The sequence below is a fragment of the Rattus norvegicus genome, chromosome 16 (genome assembly GCF_036323735.1).
Source record: "Rattus norvegicus strain BN/NHsdMcwi chromosome 16, GRCr8, whole genome shotgun sequence".
Taxonomy (NCBI): Eukaryota; Metazoa; Chordata; class Mammalia; order Rodentia; family Muridae; genus Rattus; species Rattus norvegicus.
Window position 1 is genome coordinate 14,887,559 of NC_086034.1, and position 13,089 is coordinate 14,900,647.

Here is a 13,089-nt window from a genome sequence, read left to right on the forward strand (position 1 = left end):
AAAATGTATAAGCATGTATAAAATGTAAGAGTGTGCAAGAAAATAGAAATAATGATCATTAAACACCAGAGGAATCTCAGTAATACATCGAAAAGCTGCCATTTCAACAAGACGGTGAGGTCAATCAATATGCATTGAAAAGTGCCTTAAGTTCAGGGAACACCGATCAAGAGAGAATAGAAATATCATAAAGCCAGACAACCAGACAATTTTCTATGGGATAGTGTGTCCTGGGAATGTCAGAAGCATTGCATATAAATTCTCATCAACGTGGCTGCATAAACAAGAGATAAGGAGACACTTTTAATGACCTAAAGACATACTATCAGGTCTCAGGTCTGGAATATGTTCCACGACTTCTCATGCAGACCAAAATTTTAGTAACTGTGTCTTTTGGCATACAGTGCCATCCAAATTGTGCTTCTTGCTCAAGCAAAGGAAGTGCAGTGTGACCTACAGCTCCATGGCCATTGCATGGCCTAAATAGTTCCTATGATTCTTTACTGTTATCGGAGGGGCTCAAAGAGTCATTTGCTTTCAAAGAGTTTCCAGGTTCCACTTACCCAGATAATCTTGTCTTGTGTCATTCCTATCTTGAATACTACTGGACAAACGCATGGTATAAAATGATTCCTATTTGTTAGACAAAGAAGCCTTCCAGGAAAATTTCACAAAACATAAGCTCATCCTTAATCAAGGCATTTCAAAGGGAGCTTTCTTCAGTTTGATCCATAGATGTGATAGATCAGCAAATCCTAGCAAGGAGCAAATAAGCCATACATCCATTATGCTTAGCTCAGTTAAAGTACTTTGGAAGAGAAAGCATTTATGATCATGTATCCCTTCATCAACAATAATTTTGTTTTAAGATTTCTTATACATGCATAATACTTATCATTCCGCTTTTCAAATGTTCATCAATAATCCTTAACCTGGGGTCCCCAACACCTATCACACTCAACCTCATTCTACCTCCCTGACTTCAATTGTATACCCCTGTTTCCACCATCACTCTGTCCATATGGGTGTCCAGGATAATTTTCAACCTTCCTCTTGGCATAGACATTTTATGCCTGTATTTTTCCAATTGCCCAACTATAACTTTAAGGCAAAATTGTTCAGTTGCCAATTGTCACCTATAGAGACAAAGACAGACTCTTCTTTTACTTTTAAGTTTGTGTTTTTGAAATGGTTGGGGATTTTCCATAGTGTCTCATGTAAGATGAGCAGTACTCTAACACTGATCTATGCCATTAGTCCTATTTTAGAAATTATTTATGGTATTTAGATTATAATATGATTAAATAATTCTCTGCCTTCCCTTTTATTCTTTTAAATTCTCCATCATATCCCTCCTTGCTCTTATTCAACTTCATGGTCTCTTTTTTTGTATAAATTGTTTTATATATATATATATATATATATATATATATATATATATATATATATGTGTGTGTGTGTGTGTGTGTGTGTGTGTGTGTGTGTGTGAATGTGTCTGTATACATATATAATACTTATATTCTTAGACACCTAACTATAACCTGCTTATCAATAGGGAAATGTTCTACTTATTTCTCCTAAACTCTGGGGAGAGCAGACCGCTATATCATGAAAGCTGTAATTAGGCATCTCAAATCCATGTTTAAATTACAAAAATTTTAAATGGCATGGAGACTGGGAAATGTGTTGCCTTATTCCTCATACAAAATTATATACTAGGAATGACTTGCTCAAATCAGATGTATAAGTTGAGCCCTCTGTTTATAAAGCATTCTGCTTAAAGTGTCTTTTGAAGAATATGACTCTACTTATAATTTTATTTAAATTTTTACTCTGAGAGTACTCCTTTGGGCAAGAGATTTTCATCAATCTTACTTTACAAACTTCAAACTTTTGAAACAAATCATATAACTGAGTACAACTCAAGTAAGATATAAGTGTCAACCAGCTTATTCAACCTAATCATTGACACAGAGAAAACCCATCAGCCTCGGGCCATACTACCCACAATGCAACCAATTTCATCTGAGAAATACCATCAAAAATATATCAAAATCTCACAGAGAACATTATGAGAGTGGACGTGTAAGTGCCTGAAAAAATATGTTCTAGCTTCATAGGAAGAAATGCTGATGAAAGTTCAAAACAATACTGTGAAAGCACATCTTCTCAGGTACCCTTATTTCTTCTTTCCAATAACAGTACAATGAGGTCAGTATTACAGAAAATTCTTGTTATGGCTAGAATTGTCAACATCTGTATAGTTAAGTGATTTGCACTATTTGCTGTAGAGATTCAACAAAACCATGTCTCTGGGGCTAGAAACAGAGGGTCTTGCAGAGGATGTGGGTTCAACTCCCAGTACCCAAGAGATGGTTCACAAACATTAGTAAATCTAGTTCTAGGGAACCTGACATCCCTTTATGACCTCTCTGTGCCCTAGGCATGCATGTGGTCCACACACATACATGCATGCAAAACACTTGCATGTATAAAGTTCAAAACAAACAAACAAACACATGTTTATTTATTTGGATGTAAGGAAGCCAACATATGGTAAATGACTAATTAGATAAGTAACATTCCTAATAAACTGTTTTCACAGTTGAAAAATGTCAGGTTTTGATGTCATTGACTTAATAAAAATCAGACTCTAGTTACATTTACAATTTGTATAACATTTCAATATTTTAAATAAATGTTTATCAAAATTTACATTAATAAATTATCCATTGTACATATATATGTATAGTCATGAATCTACATACTAGATATTACCTGTAATATTATATTCAAAGATGTTTTCATCACATTAACATATAGTATTTATTAGTCAACATATAGCCTATCCTAGTAGGTTGCCATTCTAAAAGTCGCTATTAATATCTCCTTTTTTCTTCATCACTGAAAATATGCAAATAATATATATTGGATACAAAAATTATTTTGAACAGGGTTAATATGACTATATCAAAGCAATGAGAATGGAAAGAAAGTGAGACTTCTTAATGGCTAAATATCTATGCCACACTCACTTTCTGGTAATAAATATTCACACAGAACCCCATCATAACACAATACAAACTATGAGCTTAGTCATCTGAAACTACCCTAACACATTTCTTTGAACTTATAATAGCACCTTTTTTTTCTTTTATCAGCACAGAAAAACACAGAAAAATTAGTGAATTCTGATTTCTATTCACAAATTGTCACTTATAGAACTGAGTAGCATGAAGACTAATTTACTACCTTTTAAGTGGTTTGCAGTGCTCTGCTTGTGTATTTAAGGGAATAAATATACAAGAAAGCTAGTAAGAAGACTTGTGATATATTAGTCAGTTGAGAAGACGTTTTCTCATATCTAAAGATCCAGAATTTTCTTAGGTGGTGTAGTTGCGAGCATGTCTGTCTTCCAAGAATAACCTTAAGGTCTTCTTAGATCCAGGGATTTGGCTGATAAACGTGAGTCTCTACAGTATTTAATTTTACATGCTCTACCAAGCAACATAGTTCTGCAGATCACCCAGTGACATCTCCAGATACATGCACTCAGCCGTAGTCAACACCTGACTAGGATGGTAGAAAGATGTTAAAATGACACCTGAAGATGTTTAAAATCCCATACATACATTTCCAGCAGTGTCGTTTTTAGATTCTCTTAGATGGGATTATGGATTAAGTTCTCAAAAACCATAATGATTTCTGTCAGTTTTTCCACATATTTAAAGTTAGCATACTTCAAATGCACCTGGCACAGAGTTCACATCTGTCTTAGAGAAAGATCAGACCTCTAAAATAATTCCTGTATGTCTTTTAACTCAATATTATTAACTTTGGAAGCATATGGCAAACTACCTGCCTTACAGTCACATTTTTTCTTCTTTAGAAGCATCCAATGCCCCATTTTCTCACAGTGTTATATATAGTATTTCGAATATGCCAAACACATTCCTTTCTCTTTAGCAGATGTTCTATAATATCACCCCCACATACATAGAAAATATACATAATGATAATTAAAAAATCTTATACTTGAACTGGAATAACTGAGTCATGAGACAGGGACCATTATAAATTCCAAGGTCCATAATGGAGCAATTCATACTACGCATACCTACATGTACATCTTCTTATTCATTAACATATGGGCCAATTCTTCATGCTTGGTGTGCAGTGCAGCATCTCACTTTAAAAGGGCTGGACTCTATTCTATGTGAAGTATGCTAAGGCAGTCTCCTTAGGAAACAGCATACAACTCTGGCTTTCTATTAACATCATAGCAATTATCAAATACTTTATTCATTTATGGATTTTTTTCATGAGAAGTTTTTCAGAAAGAAAAATGGTGGGAAAATAGGCAGTCATGACAGCTGCTGTTCAGCGAATCATAGGTCCATGACTGATACATGTTCAGAAAGCACAAAGGTTAGATGGTGGGTCCCAAGGACAAAGGGGAAAGTTTTCCAATCTTCTACAGGAAACCAAGGTGAATACAGTTCCTAATTATTCATTGGGCATTTCATAAAGTGAGTTAGAATTTCCCCAACACAGAAAAATGAATTCCCAGGAAATGAAAATGTATTTGTTCTGATTTAATTATTCCACATTGTTTCTACTCTTTATCTTATGACATGCACAGTTAATGTATTTCAATAATAAAAATTATTTAGTATAATACTCTTATAAGAATTATTATTTTTAATAAGTAACTTTTTCATGATTGATTTTTCAGGAAAAGCTAATTCATATACAAATGTAATGGTTTATCACATTTAAAATGTTGAATTTGTTTAGATTTACATGCTGAAAATCTTCAGAAGAGGTCAGATTTTTGTTTCCTAATTTATCATGGTCAGTTCATTTCCCTTACATATCACCTTACACATCGCCATGAAAAGCAGAGCTATTGTATATGGCATAGACCCACACCTACGATATAGCAATGCCAAGCAGTCACCTTGACACGTGCACTTTATGAGTACATGAAGATAGGAATGACAGCCAATGCAGATGTGTGTGATCTACTTAAAACTAAGTAGATATTGGCAGAATGAGGAGGTTGAGATAAAGAATGTATGATAAAAAACAAAAAAAAAACCACACACACAAAACAAAACAAAACAAAACAAACAAAAGCTATGAAGTCCATTTTGCATTGGCCAAATACTACTTGACCTAGAGCCTTCCCTAGAATAAAACTGATTTTCTTTTTCTAAGCATGTGGCAATTGCAAATAGTATATTGGCCAAGCAAAATAATTTGTACCCACTTTCCATTCTCCATGCTGAAATTTTGTAGCATATTTTGAACCTATGGTGGTTTTGTGGGTTTTGTTTCTGTCACAGAAAAAAGTAATTAATGGTGATATATAATATAATAGATTTATAATAGAACTTTAAGAATATGAAGGAAAATAATGAAAATATTTTAAAGCCAAGTCAGTAACACCTTGTGTGACATTTGAGATTGTGTATACATGCCCATTTATATATATATATATATATATATATAAATATTCATATATACACACATACACAAACACAGACACAGACACAGACACATACACAAATATTGGTTGTGAGAGACAGGGTTTCTATACATAGCTCTGTCTGTCCAGGAATTCTCTATAAAAAACAAGCCAGCCCGAAACTTCCAGTGATCTACCTGCTTCAGCCTCCTGAGTGCTGGCCTGGCCCAATATTCAATATTTAGCAATCCTTTGGCACACATTAGATCAAAAAGAATTCTCACATAGCATTCAAGAAATACTGTCAGAAGAGAGGAGACTTGAGAATGACTCCATGGGTACAGATGTTACCGGTTTACCTTCTGTTGGGAATATATGAAGTCATCATGAATCCTCAGCTAAATTTTGCATTTTTTTTTTGCTCAGCTTTCAATCGTTTATGATTTTAGCAAAGCACACAAGTAAAAATCTACCATCCCACTAAAACCATGCATTTTATAGCAAAATTTACCGTTTATCTTTTTGCATAAAATGTTTATTATTAAGGAACCATGCAGAAAAGAATGATACTGATTCTAAGGACATTAAGCCTTTGTGCCTAAGGACTGCATCACCAAAGCTGCTGTGCTTACAAGAGTTAGTAATGGAAGCTTCTCCTCTCCATCTACATAATCAGAACAGTAAAACATACTCCCTTATTAACCCCATTCTAAACACAAAGGGCTGAGTAATAGTATAAACAAACAGTGTAATAATGTATACTGGAAATCAATGCTTTGTGCAGAAAGTTTTGTAAATTTTTCCCTTTTTTGAAACAAATTTTGCTGATATTTCTTGACACATATCAAATTTACTTATTAAGGAATTTGGGAAGGAAACCTTCTGATTGCAATATCCTATTTCTGTGACTGAGAATCGTAAGTACAACTTCCTAAGTGTTTCTTTGGACATTTATATTTTGCCCTTCGTCTTTCCTCCCTTCTGTTCCTTTACCCCACTTCCTTTGTCTTGTTTCCTTCTATCTGCATCTTTTACAAGTTTATAATTCTCATTTGGAGAATACATGTAATAAGCCTGTATTGTTGAACATTTTGCAAGAAAATTCATAATATTAATTGTTCATGAAATCACAGCAACTTACACTGTGCGCCAGCACTACCTGCTGCTGGGATGGCTTTGTTGTTGATTTCGCTTCTTTTTGGTTTTGTTTTTTATGTCCCCCCACCCCACAAAGAGTGTTTTATTCTTCAGAAGTCCAGCATGCTTGGATCTCCCATTACCAAGATAGAGAGATGACCAAGTAGTTTGCAAGCCCTATTTAAAGCATATTATGAAATTCCAGGGTAGATGACCTCTATGTTAATCTGTTGGGCCCATCTCTATGGACATTCCATTACTGGAGTATGGGGACTGGAAACTTGTATGGGGAGATCTGGAAACTTGCTGAGGAAGTAGCTGAGGAAGTCTGGAAACTGCTGTTGACCCATTGTCCTTTCCTAATGCCAGGTGACAGGGCAGCATCTGAAGCCTTGACTTACCTGTAATTGCCCAGTTCTTAGAAACAGAGATTTAGGCCTAGTGTCCTTACCTGCCCATTTGAAGTCTGTCATGGAACCGGCTTAGCCTTCCCAAACTGAGTGCCAGGAACTCCTAGCTGTTCAGTAAGTCTACTCAATTGTATACTTGCTCAAAGATTCTCTAAGAGATCAATAAAAACCTGATTCTAGGAACAATGGGATGGTTTCTTCCTTTACACTGCTAGGTTGAGGCTTTTTTCTATTGTGCCTGAGTTCTATTGTTCCCTGGCTGGAGTATGGCCCTTGTGATAGAATATTTACTTCAAGGAAATTTGTAAATTCTGTAACTTATCAGGGACTCTCCAGAGGCTCAGTTGTTAAGCCCCCAGTACAACTTCAGCTCTGGAGATGGCCCTTTTCTTTGACAGGTTCTCCATGTCTCTAAATTGCCACTGAATGTCATTCATGTCTATATAACTTTTACAGATTAGCATTTTATATAACAATATATCCTATATAGCTATATTATGTATCTTTTTCTCTAGAGAACTATGAATTTAGCACATTGGTCATAAGTACTTGCATAAAATATAGATATTAAAATTGTGAGTATAAATATAAATATGACAAAATGATGGTAGTGTGTAGTGACTAAATTGTATTCAAAGTTGATATGTCAAAGGTTTTATTGAAATGCACAGAAAATTAGTGGTGAACTAAGTACTAAGGCAATTTAATATATTTAAATGAAGAAAAAGCTAAATGATCATAAACGTATGATATATTTCAATGTTCTAATAAGTAGATTTTATGTTTGATATATTACAGTTGTTGCATTGGCTTTGTTGTAAAACTTTTGGGGAAATGTACTATTTTTTAACTATGGTAAAACATCTATACTCAAATCAAAATTCTTATATGAGAAGATAAATATAATCTTCTTGTTTTCATATTATATCTTTAATTACAGTGAGAAATTATTGAGATACATTTAAGCATATTCTTCTTTTCATGTTTTCTATCCTCTTCAACAAACAGGAAGAAGTTAGAAACACAGAACATCTTATTAAAAAGGCAATTATAATAGAGGCAGAGTCAAGGGAGTTTAAGTCTGTGGACCTTACACATTTAACACAATTCGAAGATCCCTCTCCATATAATTATATGGAGATTCATAGCACAACCTGGACTCAATTATTAATGAATAGGAGTTGCAATTAGCAGGGATTGATGTGGATATATAGGAGGAGATAGGGGTCAGAATAAGGAATAAATATAGTAAAAATGAGTTGCACATATGTTTAAAATTCCCAAAATTAATTTATAAGATACATTAAAAAGACAGTATGAACAATGGGTATAATCATGGTATATAGTGTTGTATTAAAACAAAAAGAAATGTGCTTGATCAATGCAATAGAATTGAAGACCTAGACAAGAATTCACGCAACTATGAACACCTGATTTTTGATAAATAAGCCAGAAATAAACCTAAAAAAATTACGATGTCTTTAACAAATGATGCTGGTTTAACAAACTGAATGGTTGTATGTAAAAGAATATAAATAGATCTGTCCTTATCATTCTGCATAAAACTCTAGTCAATATGGATCAATAAACTCAACTTAAAACCAGATACATTAGACCTGACAGAAAAGCAAGTGGGAAATAGCTTTGACTACATTGGCACAGGAAAAAACTTTCTGATTAGAACATTGTTGTTAAAGACACTAAGATCCACAATTAATAAATGTGAAGCTTCTACATAAAATCTAGAAGCTTCTACACAGCAAAGGACACCATCACTCATCAAAAGTAACTCCCTACAGAATGAGAAAAGATTGTTCCCAAGTACACATCTGATAGAGGAGAAATATCCAAAATATATAATTTAAAAAAATTATATATATATATATATCAAGAAAACAAATAATCAAATTACAAATGGGATACAGATATAAACAGAAAGTTCTCACACAAAAAGCTCAAATGGCTGAGAAACACTTAAGTAAATGTTCAACATCCTTAGCCAACAGAAAATGAAAATCAAAATTACTTTGATATTTTATTTATACCGATCAGAATGGATAACATCAATAAAACAAGCTCATGATGACAAAGACATGGATCAGTGGAACAACTGATCCATTGTTGATGGAAATGTGAACTACAGCCTCTATGGAAATCAGTGTGGTGATTCCTCATGAAGAAGAGGAACAATCTTCTCCAAGATACAGCTATTATTCCCACTCTTGGGTCTATACACCAAAGTCACTTAATTCTACCACAGAGATCTGCTCAGCCATATTTATTGGTGCTTAAGTCAAAGTAGTCAGAAACTGGAAACAGCCTACATGTCCATGAAGAGAAGAATAAATGACATATAGAAAAATATGATATATTTTTCATAAAGAAAAAATGATATATTTACACAATAGATCAATTCAGCTGTCAAGAAATGAAGTCATGAAACTAGAAAAGTGTTCCATTTATATGTACATATATATATATATATATATTTCAATGATAACCCTACAGAGGTTAAGTGACAAGGTAGTATACAAAGTAAAGTTCTTGTTAGTATAAGGAAATAAAATAGTTATTGTTGAAAGGAGGTGCTAAAACACAAGGATCAAGTGTGGTGGGCAAGGGAAGAGAGGGATGTAAGAGAGAATATGTATGAGACAGTTGATATTGAAAAGTACTATGGAAAGCTAATACAATCAAAGCTTTTAAATATATATACATATGTGAAGGTAACATAAATAAAATCACCAAATGAGGAACAAGAATCTACACTGGCTAGCTATCTCTTGTCACCAAATGAAGCTTCCATTTCTAAAATTGGTTTACATTTAATTGACTATTTGGCAAAGCAGTCCCATGGGAATTCTCAAACAATTCAGGATGTTACCAAGATGATAGGTTTCTCTCCAGAAACTGACAACAAGGCCCTTTTGCTGAGGACAATACCTACACAACTCGTTGAAATAGAGAAGTCATGCTGGTCCCTATATAGAGCCTTCACCCATATACACTAGCGTCCTTGGTACAGAAAGGTACTCTGAACACTAACAAAATCGAAATGTTAACATTAAAACAGCCACAAGACCTTTGATCTTTAATAGTATCCTGCTTGCAATATATGCTAGGACAATGTAGGACAAATCTTGAGAGAACAACAAATTAATGGCTGATTTGACTTAAGGACCACTCCATGAGGAAGAACCCATACCCAACACTGCTTGGGTGACAAAGGACCTGAGTAGATATCCAAGGCACATAGGGTAAAACCAAATACTACTCTTCCAAAAAAAGCTAAACAAACAAAAATCATGCTGCTATTATCATAGATCAGTTCCTTGCTCAGTCATTTCAGAAAAGCTTCCTTCTTGCTTATAGAAATAAATGTAGAGATAAACAGTCAGACAATATGCAGGGAATGAGACCTTTGAATGAGAGACTGAATATGAAACCTGGGAACACCCATTCCTAAGTGGAATGTCTCTTTCATATCTCTCCCTCCAGGGTTCCAGTAACCATGTGGAAACAGAGGCAGAAAAAGTGGAAGAGGATCTGGGACACCAAGGAAACAAAGCCCTCTAAATCAACTTGATCAAAGATCATATGAAATCACAGAACCTGAGATTGTATACACAGGGTTTAAAGGTCTGTACTGGATCCTACAAATAGCTATCATAGCTTCCAGCTTAGTGATTCTATGGCGTTTCTAAGTATGTGTGCAACTATTGCAACTCTAACTGTTGTGTCTTCTCTTGGGATCTTTTCTTTATGTTTGTTTGTCTCCTCCAATTCTAATGCATTAGTTTTTGTTTTCTTATATACCTATTCTATTCTATTCTATTCTATTCTGTTCTGTTCTGTTCTGTTCTGTTCTGTTCTGTTCTGTTCTGTTCTGTTCTGTCCTGTTCTGTTCTGTCCTGTCCTGTCCTGTCCTGTCCTGTCCTGTCCTGTCCTATCCTATCCTATTTTATCACATAGAAGTCTTTTTTTTAATAATTCTTATGAGAGTCAGAAAGGGAATAGATATATTTGGGAGGGTATGCAGGCCAAGACTAGGAGGAGAGGAGGGAGGAGAAATCATAATCAATATATATTATTGGAGAAAAGTTTATTTTTTCCAATAAAAGAAAATTATTATTATTATTATTTAACTTATTGCCTTCCTCAGATTTAGTGTCCAATCATAGTACTGCCACCTAGTATTTTCTAGAACATACATTTTCTTAACAAAGTATTTTATGCTTGTAATCAGGAAGAAATTTAGAACGAGATTTAAAATGTTCAAAGCCTTCCTATCATACATTGTTAAAGAGCAGAAAATGGTAAGCAGAGCAGTTAATAAACCAGTACATAAATAAGTAGAGAAACTAGTGTTGAAATCTTTTCTGGCCTGGATAATTTTCTCCTGGTTCTTAATAATATTGATGATAATATTAATATAATCTAATTGCCATTACCAAAAATACGCAGTAAGTAAAAAGAAATGTGTGGCTGAATTTACCAAAATTACTGCAAATAATTGGGTCCGTCATTAATAATTTTTTTCAAAAAAATAAAAATAATTTTAAAGTTTATGAGGAGACAAATGGATGGAAAGAAAGATAGATAATATCCTGGTCAACCCAGTCACCCAATGAAAATAATAAAATTGATCATAGTACAAAATACAATATACAAACTTAGATTCTATGAAAATATCACCTAGACATACAACACTGTCCTAGGTTATAGGAAAGAGAAATGACAACAAAGACAGGCATCTGGGCATTTTCCTACCAGTCCCAGCAGACGGACAGACTTTGGACAAAATGTCCTACTGTTAAGAGCATGTTAGATACATTTGTTAGCTAGCTCATTTAAAACACTTGCGATCTTGGCAGAATTGTTACATGAGTCTCTTGGAAACTTGTGAACTAAATCAAGACCTACAAGAAAGAACTCTGTAACATGAAAACCAAGCGAGTACTAATGTAATAAGGGTTTAATAAAAAAAATTAAGCCAGGACAATTTCACTAATGGATATTAAATTAAAACCTTAAGTACATTATTAGTGGCTACAATTAGGCAATAGGATTAAGTTTATCCCATAGATACAAGAAATTTTCTGTAGAGGCAAAGTTTTCAATTTAATGTGCCACATAATCATAACAAGACATCCTGTTAGATGGGTTTGGATAAAAATAACAGGAACATCATTTCATCCATGCCTAATAAGGCTACATGAGCATCTACATATAAAGTCTTCACAGTCTGGCAAAATGAAGCCTGCTCCATATTTACATGGGCTTAGACTCCTGGATTAGTATGGTAGCATGAGAAAGTGCATACCACACAAAAGTATACAGGTATGAAAAATAAAGGATCAGCGATTCTCATATTGCATGATTACAGAAACATACATTTAATCTAACAGACCTATACAAGTATATAGCTATAAAAGTAGAACATTTATTTCTGAACTCTCATTACAAAATATGAATATCAGAGTCATTGTATAAGAAACAAACAATAGCAAATTACAGTATAAAATAGTGAATCACAAGTCATGAATTGGGGAATTTACAAACTGACACATAATTTTAGCACACATTTTTGTACAGGCACAGTAATAGCACATTCGAGGATGAGAAAGTTAAATATTAAAGAAATGTTTCTACCCAAGATTATAAGACTCAGACACAAACACTAATACAACTAAATCGTAGGGGTCATGACCCCTTATTACCATTACTGTATTAGGTCATAGGTTGCATGCCAACGAAGCAAGTAAGGCCACCTGCCCTTCACAGTCAGTTTAAAAAGTCAAATATCATAGCGTAGAGAAGAAAAAAGGAAATTTGTTCATTGTGGTCATATTGGAAAGAAAGATAGAAAGGTTCAAGGACAATGTAAGTTCATCTTCTGGATGCAATCAAAAAGTTTAGGTCTAAATAGAAGGCAAGAGATATACATGACTAAGCAGATGGTCATCCATATTTGTCTCACATCCATGTTTGTGCTCAAAGTCCCCTGCACAGTAGTAGATCTTACTCTGGGAGAAAAGATTTCAGGATCATCATCACCACCACCACCACCAC

At 34.1% G+C, this 13,089-nt stretch overlaps 1 protein-coding gene and 1 long non-coding RNA gene across 10 annotated transcripts in view; both read right to left on the minus strand.

The window, feature by feature from the left end:
• LOC134482459 (uncharacterized) overlaps nt 1-13,076 on the minus strand; it is a 38,799-nt gene extending 25,723 nt beyond the window's left edge. Inside the window, exon 1 of the long non-coding RNA XR_010058571.1 lies at nt 564-13,076. This is a non-coding gene — a long non-coding RNA (uncharacterized LOC134482459). The remainder of the gene's footprint in view (nt 1-563) is intronic.
• The window catches only part of Nrg3 (neuregulin 3), a 1,117,568-nt gene that overhangs the window by 631,019 nt on the left and 473,460 nt on the right, over nt 1-13,089 (minus strand). The window lies entirely within an intron of this gene.